We start from the raw sequence: 14010 nt of genomic DNA on the forward strand, positions 1-14010 counted from the left end.
CCTCTACCATAATACATACTGTGCATAGGCAGCTGCTAGAAACATAAGGATACATCAATATGAACAGGACTGAAAACTGCATATTGTGAAGTTAATGTGTAAGTGAAAAACTGTCTTCATGGGGTGGTCCATTGCTGGCTGCTAGTCCCAAAGCAACTCTGTCATTCTTCATTCTCAGTGCAAGATTTACATCAGCCCCAGCCTGAAACTTAAATGATTGTGCACAGTGTCTTCAAAGCATGTTTTTCCCTTTCCCTCTGCATCCTCCATGGAAACCCTGTCACCAGCACTAGAAACCTGTCTTCTCTGTCACTCTCTGGGGCAATGGTTGTCTGGCTGTAACTTTGTCACTGTGAGATCCCAGAGCCATGATCCTCCTGTGTCATGGAGATGGGCAACAATAATAAAATCCTCATTAAGATAAAACTGTCTCTGTCTTTGGAAGATGATAGAGCTCTGTATTAACCTCCAGTTTCCAGGATGCTGGACCACTGTATGATTTATTTCTTATGCTTTTATTTCATGAGTAATATTCCTCTAGCTGTCTATGATACTGGAACATGTCCCCTTTACTTCATCTACTCCTCTCCTACCTCAATGCAGACGTTGCAGCAGCTGGCATCACCCCTCCCTACCAGATGGTTCGTTGCTGCATTCTCCAAGGAATAAGTTGCCATTTTCCAACAGACCCTTAAAGTCCCAGACTTCCACTTCTAACTTTCTCTCTCTGAGGACTCCAACCCCAATGTGACGTTTATTTCTCTTTCTCTTAAAAATGCTCCCTCTGCAATTTTATCTCATCTAATTTTGCATTGAGATGTCTGCAATATCCTTTTGCCAATACAAGTGTTTCATCTGCATTGCATTCTGCAGAAAGGGGCTGTGAAACCCTCGTAACAGAAAAATCTTTAGTTGAACTTTAAATTGGACTTGACAAATGAGCAGGAACCTCTTGCTGTCCCAGACTCATAGCACAGACTGAAAATCCTGCTGCCTGCTGGAGGCAGATGTGGACTGTTAGACTTTGAATATTTGGGAGAAAGTTCTGAGAGAAGGAAAGCCAGCAATAGATGAGTCTAAGCTCTTGCTGTGAGTTACTGTGCTTTGGTGTTTTGGTTGCTGATGTGTTTGGTTTTGTTTTTGAACAATCTTTCTGTTAATAAAGTCGGAGGAAGAAAGGATGAGACCTTGGTGCTATGATGAAGGCAGCATTTTCATTTGCATTTTGGTGAGGGCTTCATAATTTTACAGGGAGGGACAAAAGCAGCTGCAAATATTCTCAGTGTCTGTTATGTGAAGAATTGGGAGTGGCCATGTGGGAGAAGCATTTGCCATAATTTGGTATTATTATTTTCAGTGGTCAATATTCATTAGAAGTTCATCCATTTGACACAGACATCCTGTTTGTCATGAAGCCTAGAGCTTCAGTCCTTGCCAAATTAACACGAAACCAAGATAAACAGACCTCTCTAAAGACCTTTGCTGCATATAAAATGTACCAACCATTTTAAAATCTCTTGGAACAATCTGCTTGGACAAGATGTTAATGCATTTATTGGAGATGCTGACATTTAATAGAGGAATTTACTTTCAGCATGATTCATATTGGACAGTAAAAGGGGACAGGACTCCTTGAAAGATGCAAAAAACTCAAAAAATTAGGAGTCATTCTTTACACTGTATTTATACATCAAGAATATCAGTTCTTGCTTAAATTCTAAGTTCATTTGTACTCAGAGTGGATATCCATAAAACGTCCTCTCCTTTTTATAAGAGACCAGGGATAGGCTCAGCCCTTTTATCTTAACTTTTGCTTTGGTATGTAACATTTGCAGACTGAGTGACTACACCTCTTTACTGCACAAGCTCAGAGTGGGCAAGAGCCAACACAGCTGTTTTGTCATTCCCATTTAACGACTATAGGATTATCATTATTTTACTCATGAATGTTCCAATGCCTGTCATCACACTCACTGGTCTCTCTATTCAAGTTGGTTACTGATGGGACAGTTGGGATCAATAGTTAATTATTTGTCAAATTAATCACTACTTCCACTTGTGAGACACATCTTTAGTGGTACAGAAAGTGCACTGCATTTCCAGGGAGGAAGTTAAAAAATTAACTAAAGGTATTTTGAATGTTCCACAAATCTGATGAGATTTGTTGAGCTAGCCATTCAGAGCACTGGGAAATCTGTGGGCTGCAATTTGGAAGATGTTTTTAGTGTTCCCTGCTTCATCTCTACAATCTTCTCACAGACTTCATTTTAATTACTTCTTTCAGTTCTCTGAAACAGCAAAGTCTCTTTTTCCTTCATCCTTTGTGCTTATTTTTGCAGAGGTCTCTGTTCACCTCCACCTTTTATTTCACCATGTTGCAATCTCTTCTCCCTGCCATACCCCATCCCATCCTTTTTCCCCCCTCTCACGTTCTTAATGCTTATCTTTCTTTACTTCCTTTAGGGAACTTGCATTCAAAGAACATCTTCTTGCTCAGACATTCCGAAACTCCTCTGGAGGCCAGGTATTTGTCAGTGTTCCTAATCCTCCACCAACCTGTCCCTGCTTACGGCTGGAACATTGGCTTCTTGTCATAGCTCTAGAGGAAGGAGCAACAGTGACTCTTGCACTGTTGGTAGCCATCTTTCTTGCTCTCCCATGTGCTCCTTCTCAACTAGCATTACCAAATACTCTGTGCAACCCATGAAAAAGTCATCATACTAGCAATTCTACATTTTCCAGCATGCCGTTACCACCAGTGTCTTAGGATTTGAGTTCTGAGTTAGATACCAAAGATACCAAATGTGAATTAAAATTACATAATGTTCTAATCAAGTTGTGTCTTTTTCTAAAGGAAGACATCCTCTTATGGGCATTCCCTATGCTTTTTATAGAATAGCAGTATAAAAAAAGGTTGCTAATTTTCAGTGCCTACAACAGTATGAGCATTTAAATGCATATATTCCCAGATGAGAAACAGCATTAACAGTGAGTTAAACCTTTCAGATTGTAAATCCCACCAATGCAAGCCATAAAGTAAAAAAAAAGAAAAAAGGAAACCAAGAAATAAGTAGCAAAACTCTTCAGTGCCTTGTCTGTGCTCCACACAATTGTTCTTTATTCTGGCTACCCAAGAATCACTCCCACTGCCCAGATGTTTCCACTTGCACCCATGAGTTACTGCTTTAGCAAATCAAAGGAATCTGGAACATATGAAGTGAATAGATAACAAATTTAGAAAAGAGGTTCTTAAAACTACAGAAGTACAGAAGTCAGGTTGATTTCTTTTTTCCCCTCTGAAGAGAACATGTGTCAAACTGAAAAACTAGCTGTGTATCACATACAAATTACTGCTTAAGAACATATTTCCCAAAGCAATGTTTTCATAACACAAGCAGTAGATTCCACCTAAGTAGTTCCTTTTTACTACTGCATCTTTTGGTTTCCTCTGAAACAATTACTTTTGAGATAATCAATTCAGACTGTTTCATTCTTTTTTTCAAATAAAGGGACTGGTAAGTGTAGGGGAACAGAGCAGATTCCTGCCAAAATCTGTGGAGAGGCTCAATGCCTGACAAGACATACCTCAAGTGCATTTTTAGTGGAAACACTGCAATTCTAGGAGGGGATTCTACATTACTCATTCACAGTGAGACGCTTATTTTGTGTATATGTGAATGTGAGATCAGATTTTAAAGAATTTATGGATTTGTCTACTCGAGATGGGGGGAGGGTTGTTTTGACTATTGCTTTTAGAAAGGTGGTGAGTATGGAAGGTGAGTAGCACTTATCTCTTACCTAGAACTACTAAGAGGAATAACTTTAGGTAGTATTTTCTGATTGATAGAGAAAAATGTTATAAGCTTTTCCTAAAATTAAAAAAATAATATTTAAATATACAAATCTATGTAGCGATCTAACCTAATAATCTCTAATAATGACAAATGGTTCATGCACATTTGACTTCCACCAGTCTTCTGTTCCTCTGTTGTCCCAGGTTTGGTCACCCACCACCATTCCAAATCTCTTAAGAAGCTGCCTTTGTTCGTTTGTTTGTGTGTTTGACAAGACCTACCAAAGAGCTGAACAGGCTGGACCTATTTTTGTAATTAAATCAGAGGAGATTTCATGTATATGTGCAAGGCCTAGTCCTGCAAAGCAGAACCAGCTAACACTTCCCACAACATATGCAAAATGCAATGTTTCTGCCTCAAAGCAGAGGGACTAAGGATGAGGATGCTATCGCTATGTGAAAAGAATTGGAGGGACACAGGCTGTAGACCATGTGGAAAGTGTCCAAATTTCAGCATCTCTGAGAGGGTGGGTAGCATGTTGCTGGACACAGAACTGCTGGAGAGGCCTCCCAATCCCAGCTGTGGACATCACACCAGACATCCTGTTTGTTTTCTGGGTGGTGACAGCTGCAGTCACAGCAGCCAACCTGGTTTTCTGTGGCCCTGGCATAAACAAAGCAGCCTGCTGGACCACAGCTATTTTGCTGTCTAGACCACAGCTTACCTGGTCCACAGCTGGGGATTCTCTGCTGCAAAGGTTTATATATTCCTGTAAAAGCCTTCTCAGTTTCTCTGGGAAAACTGGCAGCATGCAGTGTTTAGCATATCTGTATGGCTTTTCTGGAGTTGTGGTCTCAGCACCCATAGTCTTTGGTGACTCACTGAGGCTAGAGATGAGATCTTCAATCTTGTCCCAAAGAGCCTCAGACATCCACTGAGCCTCAGCACTTGCAACAAGCTCTGGAAAACTCCTGAGCTCCTGCAGCTTGACATCACAGAGGCATGTAAATACAAAGAACCTATCTGAGACAATTTGCAGTGACTGCTAAAATTCACTTGTAATTTCCTCTCCCTGTGAGTCCTGTTCATTTGGACTCCTGTTACACAGCATGTTCAGAATCCTATCTAACTTCCGTTTGTTTGGGGCATAGTTTTTAACATGTATGCCAACTAGAAGCTATGTAATTTTTCTCATTAGCAGCCTTAACCTGTCAAAAAGACATTTGTGCCCACATTTCCACCAGTTACATTCCAGCCTAGTGTACTGTTCTGTTCATTTCACTCAAACTTTGTAAGTACATGATCCAACTCTTTGGTTCCTTCCTCTTTGCTCACCACCTCCTCCAAGTCCACTCCGTAGCGTTATTTATGGTGTCTGGTTTGCTTTGACACTGTCATCCCCCAGGTTTAAATAGCCAATGTACTGCTGATGTGGTTCATCAGGAACTAATGTTTAGGTCTCAGGAAAGCAATAGGTTTGAGCAGCAGTACTGGAGGCAGAGCTGGTAACAGCCATAGTGGCTACAGGAAAAGCCTAAGGAATGAAGTGTACACTCTGCCCATCTGTAGAATGCTTTGCTCTACTACCCAGCTTAGCCTTGTCAGGCTGGCAACATTGTGCATGGTCCCCAGGCAATTGGGATTGTTTGCCCTCAAGTAGTGCTGAGAGTCATTCGGGATTTTGACACTCAGATTGGCAGTCTGGTGTTGAAGAATGGATCCTTCGGAAATATGGTAAGGTTTCAGCACAGTCTGCCAACATCTGCCAGCTGAAGATTTGGTGCTCAGTACCCCAGAGACAGTTTCAAAAGCTGAAGATGGAAATTTCTTTTTCCTCTTTCCTGCTCAGAGAGGAGTAGGTGTGAATTTAAAGTGGTGGGGACGGGATACTTTTGGTATTGTATTTCTTAGTAATTTCTATTAACTACTTGTCCTCCTGCATTTACTCTTCCCACTTCATCCAGTTTTAGAAAATCAGTCCATATCTTTCTGTCCCTGGTGAAATGACACACACCTAATGGAAGCATGCATATTGCTTTCAGACTCCTAGAGTTAGAAGCTTGCTAAGAAGTTGACATCGTTTTGAGATAACCATCTTCAGTCTCCAGAGAAAGGCAGATGCCCCAGGGTCTTCAAACATACTCTTCTGAGTTTTAAACTTTTGTTAACAAAAGCAAGGAAAGAATAAGATATCAAAAAAGAAAAGGTATCTATATGTTTGCATCAAAATTAATTAGCAAGTACAGAGTTGTGGGGTTACTGACCTTGTTGTGTAATCCTGTTATTCAAGGGATGTTAATCAGTCCAATATATGTTAAGATTCTAGGGTAGAAAGTGTCGCTTTCTCACTAGACTTGGTGCAGAACTGCACAACTACCCTGTGGACAGGCTGGGAGACTGGGTCTACTGAAATTTTCTTCAAAGGATGCCTTTGAAGTAGCATGTTAAGCATCAGTTATATCAGAGATGTACACTGCATATCTGAGGCATATATTTGTGAATTCTCAAGCTCTCTGGCCAACCCAAACATTTTGTGACAATTGGCTTCAAGCATGTCCTTCTCTGAGGCTATTCTTTGCAGCAGAGGAAATTGAAATTTAATATTTTCCCAAAGGCTACTTCCTTTCCTAACAGAAGGAACATAGGTCTAGAAAATCAACTGGAACATAATATTAATACAGCTGGTGTAGTTCCTCTTTCAAATCAGCCTTCTAATGTCTTAAGACAGTATGCTCTGCTTGCACCTCTGCTGGATTTGACATTTTGTCACCTGAAGTTAGTTTATATGGACATTCTGCTACAAGTTACTGCAGGAAGTGTAGGCCACAACTTACTTTGTTCTGAGTCTAAATCTGCTCAACAATTGTGAGAGAGATTATCAAAAGAATCATTGCATGCACCTCATTACTAGTATATAAAACAGTTTATCTACTGAGGTAATGGAGCAGATGGAGGGAAATCAAGCAATGACAGCTGTATCTTATAGCACCCAATTTGTCATGCAGGTGTCACTTGCATCTAAGCCTTTACCATGTGTATGCTGCTAGATAGGATTGTCTTCCTGTTCATGCCCTGTTACACTGATGCTGTCAAAAAATTCTTCAAAAAATGTAATTCATTAATCCCAAGCTTCTTCAAAAATGCTCAGAAGGGAAACTATTTGTTGTGAGTATTATTTCAGGGAGCAAAATCCAAATCTGATGGCATAATCCTATTCTAACTGTAGCCTACCAAAAAAAAATGGTTTGGGGTGTCATAACATTCTGAGACTTTCAATGGCATAAAAGACATTGGGGCATCTGACTCTTATGTGTGCCTATTAGTTAGTTTTTCTATAAATGTCATGACTAGAAATAAACTAGGAAAAAAAGCTTCCTGTTCTTGTGAGCACTTGTGAGCACTTGTGAGCAATGCACTCAGTACAAGCTTGAAGCAACAAAAACTTTATTAAGACTCCATCTTCTCCATTCTTTTTCTGTAATATCCAGCCTTACACACAAAACCTACCTTAATAGAACATCGCTGTGGTTGCAAACTCAAGTACACAAAGTTAGGAAAGGACAACTAAATTCTTATATGCAAACAGAATTTGACAGATTATGATACAATTCCTAATTACATGATCACAGAGTGATTTCTACCAGACCCTTACTTTATTTGATGTGCAAAAAGGTCAGGTGCAGACTTCACAGCACTCTTTAGTATCCTTATCTCCCTTAGCAACATCTGATTTCTGCATCCAGACAATCCTGGTTTTCATCTTGTATCCCAGCTCCCCGTCAAATCTCTTTTGTTCTCTTTCTGTCTCCTGTGGAAGAACTAAACTCACTTGTTAATTCCAGTATCCACCCCTGTCTTGAGTAGAGATGGGTAATCAGTTTAGAAAAACTCAGTTTTGCTCTTGCAGTGGTGGATAGAAAAGAAGAAGAAAGTAATTCAAAAAACAATATTGCTGTCCAGGATCAGCAGATAGAAAGCTTGATAACGATTCAAAGGAGAGTGAGCTTTCTCAGCTGCTGTGTTAGACTATGTTAGACTAGTCAAGGAAGAAAGGGTCTGAGCTCACTTTAAGGGTACAGATTCTTTAAGGATGCAGCTCTTCCCTTCTATCAACCCTCTACTGAGCACATATGGATTTTTAAAGGCTTACATGAGTAAAATCCATTTTTGTTATGCTCACACACTGGTGGCATTGTTCCCTAGCAGAATTCTGACAAGATTTCTTAATCCATCACTATTTTTGAGGCTCCAGTTGCTGACCACCCAGTAATATGTGGCCCACCACCTTTCAAACTTGTCACAGATTATCCTGCAGAAAGTAGACTTGAAACTAGTCCTTCTTTTCAATGAGCTAATAGATAAAAATGGGATAAGACTCCTATATTACAGCCTAGTAATTGCCATAGTGAAGCTACCACTTATTTGGCATAAAGACCATTCTCAGGGAGTGGTATCTTTTTCACCTTGATCTGAGAGAAGGTAAGGAAATACAGTATCTCCTACTGATGATGACTTTTCTTGGCTGCATCTATTTTGCATTGGTTATGCCAAGTGGAAGAAGGGGTAAAGTTACAAAAAGCCATTGGCATCAAGTCTGGTACTGGAAAAATCTCTCAAGTTATTCCCTCTCATTGGAACTGCTGTAATATCAAGCTGGCATACAAGCAATAAGGCAGTACGCTTGGAAATATTGTCAGCATGGGCAAAGGGCACCACGTCAGTATAATTTCCGATTCCAGCACTGAGATCTTGTGTTGGAGAAGTGATGTTTAAAATTATTTTCCCTCTCTGTAGATGAAATTCATCTTTTAATTGATTTAAACACATGCTGATTTCATGGGAAACTTCACTTGGTCCCATCATTTCTTCTAGGTGCTACAGGAACTGTGAATTCTGATGCCATCCATGGTGGTAAAAGCATATTCCTTTCCTCAGTACACAATCTGATACAGACTGCAATTTTAGAGTAAGTAGCAATGGCAGCACCTGTGTGGCTGCCAAGCTCAGAAATGCAAGTACACACACAGAGTGTAAAAAAACTATTGAATTGGTTGGTCTTTTTTTGTATCTGTTGCTGGGTTCCTTCAATGTCACCTTCAGACTTTGAAGGACTGTCTTTTTTCTGGGTTTGGCCTTATCTCCTTGGCCTCTAGTATGTCTGACAGCTCCAGTTTCACCTAAGAATCAATGGAAAAAACCCTACTGTGTCAAGATACAGTCTGAATCGCAGAATATTGAAGTGTTAAAGTACTTCTCTGAAAAAGAGGTGTTTAATGTTGACAGGTTCATTGGCACTAGTATTGGTCTTGCCTTGTTGCTTGACCTTAGCATCAACTTCCCTGTAACTGCTGTTGAAACTGAGGAGGATTATCCTTTTGTTACTGGCAGTTTCACTGCTGAGATGGGGTGACCTTTCCTGTTCTTTTGCCAACATAGCAAGTCCAGATCATAGCTCACAACTTCTCAAATGCCAACAAGAACATAGAAACTTTCTTTAGCATTGACAGTCTTGGCCAGAGAGCTGGATGCAGCTCACAGTCGCATCTCAGCCCTGGGAAAGCAACATTTTAGTTTATTTACAGTGCATTTCTGAGATACACAGCCATTTGTGTCCACTAAATGAGTTCATGTTTGTATGCTTGGCTGTTTGGACTATGCTCCCTGTTTATATTCAGAAGCATGTTCATATATTTCCATTGTACTTTTGTCTGACAAGGACATGAAAGTGGACTTTCTTCTGTCAATTTTGTTAAACTTCCAGAAAAGATTCATACTGGGCAGTCTTACTGTTGCAATGGACAAAAAGCAAATAAGCCTGAGTCATTAGACAGGATCTGGGTTTTGTTTTATTTTATCCTCTCTTCATTGGATAGCAGCAGCTATAATGCATTTCTGCTTCTAGAGAAATCCTCTAGAAAATATCTAAAAGAATAGCCCTCACTGGGAAAAAATATGGAAGTTCTAGGATCTGAAAGATAATTATGTTCATTTAGTTTTGGTCAAAAATATTCCTATTTGACTCATTAGGTAGTGATTCTTATAAGTAAGTTTGGAGTACTTTCCTTCCCAACAGGGCCTGTTTTTAACTCAAGTATTCTTTTATACAGATTCTAAAGGCCTGACCATTGATACAAAACTTAAGATTATTTTAACAAGTCTTGATATCATGCATTAACTTGTTAATTAAGATCTATGTTTTTATCATTCATCTGTTTTAATTTTTTTTTTCATTTTGTATTTATACTTACTCTTTAGTCCTGTATAGATTTTTTTCAGTCAGACTTACAAGATCTTTAATATAAAACCAACATAAATGTGATGAAGGCCAGACCTTTTACTAATGACACTCTGGCTGCCTAAGGAAGCAATCCAAGCATTCATACGGCACGCTCCAAACATGCCTACGCGACAAGTTAGGGACATCGGAGCTGACAGATGATACTGGACATAAAAGAGATCACTTGGACTGCATGGAAGTTGATGGACATCTTAACATTGTTTACTTAATCATTATCAGGCTTACTGTTGTTTGTTGTCTGAAGAGGCTATTTGACTGTGGGAATAACTCATTTGTGACAGGTATTCTCTGAGTTCATATAACTGGCAGTTATTCCTACTTTCTGGCAGAAACACTCTGTCAATGATTGAATGAGCCTTCCCATTCTCTTAAAGAAGACACAGTTCTTCAATTACTGCAAGGCCAGTTTTTCTTCTAATTAGCATCCTGGCTCTGGGGAGGCCTGTATTGGTAACACTTTCAGAAGTTAATGAAGCTATTCTGAAAACAATTAAATCTTCCATGTATAAAACAGGTGCGTCTAATGGAAACAAAAGGTCTTGTTTTGATCAGGTAGAGGATCCTCTTTTTCACCAGAGTAGCGAAAGGTGTCCTTAGATGAATTAAAATCTAAATGTGTAAGGCTAAGAGTGGAGGAGTGATACATCCTGTGCTTTAATACTTCCAGAAATGACAGCAGATATTAATTACACAGGTCTACAATTCATTTAAGGCTTTTCATAGCCTTGAATGCTATTTAGCATTCAAACTGCAGGGCAATAAATGGAGAAGTGTAACAAAAGATACAGAGTAACAAGAGAGACGCTATATCCACTATTTGCTCAGGAGTGAGGTAAAGCAGCCGAACAGACACAATTAACTAAAAAAGAACTTCATAAAAGTGTGTATGTATATATGCATATATATTTTTTCTCAGAACACAGACTAGCACATAAAGGATAGTTTAGATTGAATATCACTGAAATCAATGCAGTTGCTCCACTGACTGCAACATACCTTGATTTAGGCTTAAGAGTACTTGGGTCAGTTTCACCTTCATAGAGAGTGAAGTTTAAAATTCTTTTAAGGTTTGTCCAATGCTGCTTTTCTTTCCCAGAAGATTCTGTAAAGGGAATGATACATGTTAATACAGAATAGTTATGCTACTGTACATTATCCAGAATTTCACTGCAAACAGCATAGGTGTCAGGATTCCTTCGTAAAAAATAACCAAAAAACCAACAGAAACTTCAAACACAGCACTTGTTACTTTTTTTTAGGATGCAGCTATACATTACTAAGAGCTCTGGAAACATTACCATTGACTTTATAGAGTACAAAATAAAGTCTTGTCTGAGTTATAGAAGTCATATTAGCAAAATCAGCTATTACATGACTGTTTAATATGACTATTAAAAGTCATATTAAAAAAATCAACTATTTCTGTTAAGTAGAAATACAGGATTGACTTGAACATGGTAAGTCCAAACTTAAAGAAGTACTATCAAACTGGAATCAGATTAACTTCATAAAACTAAAGTTGCACCATATTTGTTCTGCATATCTTCACTAGTTTTTATGGGTTTAAAAGCACTATTCCTTAAAAACGACCAACCAACCAACCCAACTATTCTCTAGATGACTGAGTCATAACAAAGAGTAAGTAGCAATTGGCAGCAACGAAAAAAAAATCCAGACAGTTCTGAGAGAGGTATAAAGTAAACAAATATGAAAATTCCCCTTTCCTTCAAGTTTTCTTTGATATAGGGCATAATTCTACCAAAGACTCTAGTATGGATGTTTACCGTTTTGTGTCTAGAAATATAACTGAATTCTGGGAGAAACTCCTATGAAAATCAAAATAAGTTAATACAGAACAATCAGTTTATTGTCTGAAATCTATTATTTTGGCATAGTAGAGAAATAATTTCTGTTGTAGTAACTTACTTTCTTTTGCATTCTGAAAGTTTTAGGTTTTCATGATGTTTTTTAGTTATTTAAAGACATTCAGTTTACCAGTCTACTTTTTTTTCCAGTTCCTATAACGTCAGGGAATCTGGATCTTGCTCTGACTTTCTTGGGGTTAGTTGATTTTTCTTTTTTCCTGTTACATGCACAGGAACATCTTCATGAAATTTTAATTTAGTGCCCCTTGTGGACAGCATATGTAACAGGGATTCCACCCTACACTCAAGAATTGGGAATTTATTTTTCTAGAGTAGATTAAATTTCACTTATTTCTTGTCTGAAAGCCTTTTCCTACTACAAAAGATGTTAGGCAGCCTGTTCTGCAATAGTCCTGTATTCACTGCAGTGGTAGATGATAACAAGAATCTCAAGGGTTATGACTTGCTTCAGATTTTTGGTCTTGCTCTTCATGATCTCATACTATTAACAGTTCTGCAATTTAGCATCTAGAAGTTAAGAGCTGCAATTTATAAACAAAGAGTCACAACCTTCTGTGTTGAAGTGGATCAGTTAACACAATCCAGCCAGCCTGCTAAATCAGATTTGAATTTCTGTTCCCCATGAGAACATCCTGAATAGTTGATTTTTATGAAAAGTAGCTATTTCATCAACTCCACACAAAAGCAGGTCATGGAGAACTAAGCTTTGTCCATGCATATCCTGTACCTTGAGTGTGACACGGCAGCATCAGCCTCACTAGGTATTTAAAATGTTGATTAACCACAGGAGTGCGTGTGGAGGAATGGGGACAGAACACCTTCCTGGTTTTCAGGAATATTTTAACTTCTATTGCAGGTCACACATAATACACTATTAGAGTAGTAAAGCACTTTTCAGCCACCTCTTGAACAAAGCTCTGTCTTTTTCCTCAAAAGACCTCACAATGGTTGAATTGAAACCATGACAAGCTAGAACAATGAGGCAACTGTAAGAATGTGAAAAGGATTTCACTGTTGTTAAATGTGAGATGAACTTCATGAGCTTTTATAAGTTTGGATACTTGTGGGCCTTACACGCAAAATGATTATACTGGAAATAATTTTGTTCTTTTCATCAAAACTCAGATAATCTGTAGTGTTTGGGGTCTCATAAACAGACTTAATCCTATTTTATCCCTTTATGTTCTGGTGTAGTGAAAGTACCATAACCCGTTTGAAGTTGTGTACTGTTACGTGTTTATCTCTTGTTCCAACAGGATAAAACACGAGACCAAAACACTTGTGTGATAATTTTACACCAGTATTAACTTGATCATATAACATTATCTCAAAATTGATATGTTACTATTAAAAAAGAAACATCTGGTTTACATACTTTTTTAATAATAGGACTGTTAAAGCTTTGAGATTTTCAACCTTATATAACTGACAATTTTTTAAAAACTATGTACTTGACACTACTATACGTTTTGCTTTTTTGTTTTTTTTTAAATGTAAATAGACATCTTACCCCAGAACCTGTGTAGCTTCTGGAGAAAGCTTCCTCCTAGCTGAATGAAATCTGAAGTGCAAATATTTGCATCTAATTTATTCTACCTGTCCTTGGCATAAGGATCCTTCTGCATTGCTTGTTTACTCTATGTCCAAAGCAATTGCCACTTCAGGATTTTCAAGGACAAAGACTGATGGAGCAATTTTATGATGAATATGAAAAGATTACTTGCTTATAAACACAATTTCTGAAAAACTCTATCTTCACAGGTTAGTCACGCCTCCTGTCCCTGTTGGTTTTTGTAACCTAGTGGTAATCATTCTTGGCTAGAGCCTCTGACAAATGCTGCTCTGGGTTTGGACAACTGTTGTCCATTTTATGAGTGGGTCACCAACCTGACAGATGCAAAGCAATTTTAGGTAAGACATTTTGTTTCAGTATGAAGTTCCATCATTTTTCGTGCATGGTGGTACATTAAATAATCCTAATAATCCATGCTGCTCTTAAAGCCTAAGAATTTTTGTAGGTGCTGAGAGTTCC

This window comes from Phaethon aethereus, assembly GCF_964289735.1.
Source record: "Phaethon aethereus genome assembly, chromosome: 1".
Taxonomy (NCBI): Eukaryota; Metazoa; Chordata; class Aves; order Phaethontiformes; family Phaethontidae; genus Phaethon; species Phaethon aethereus.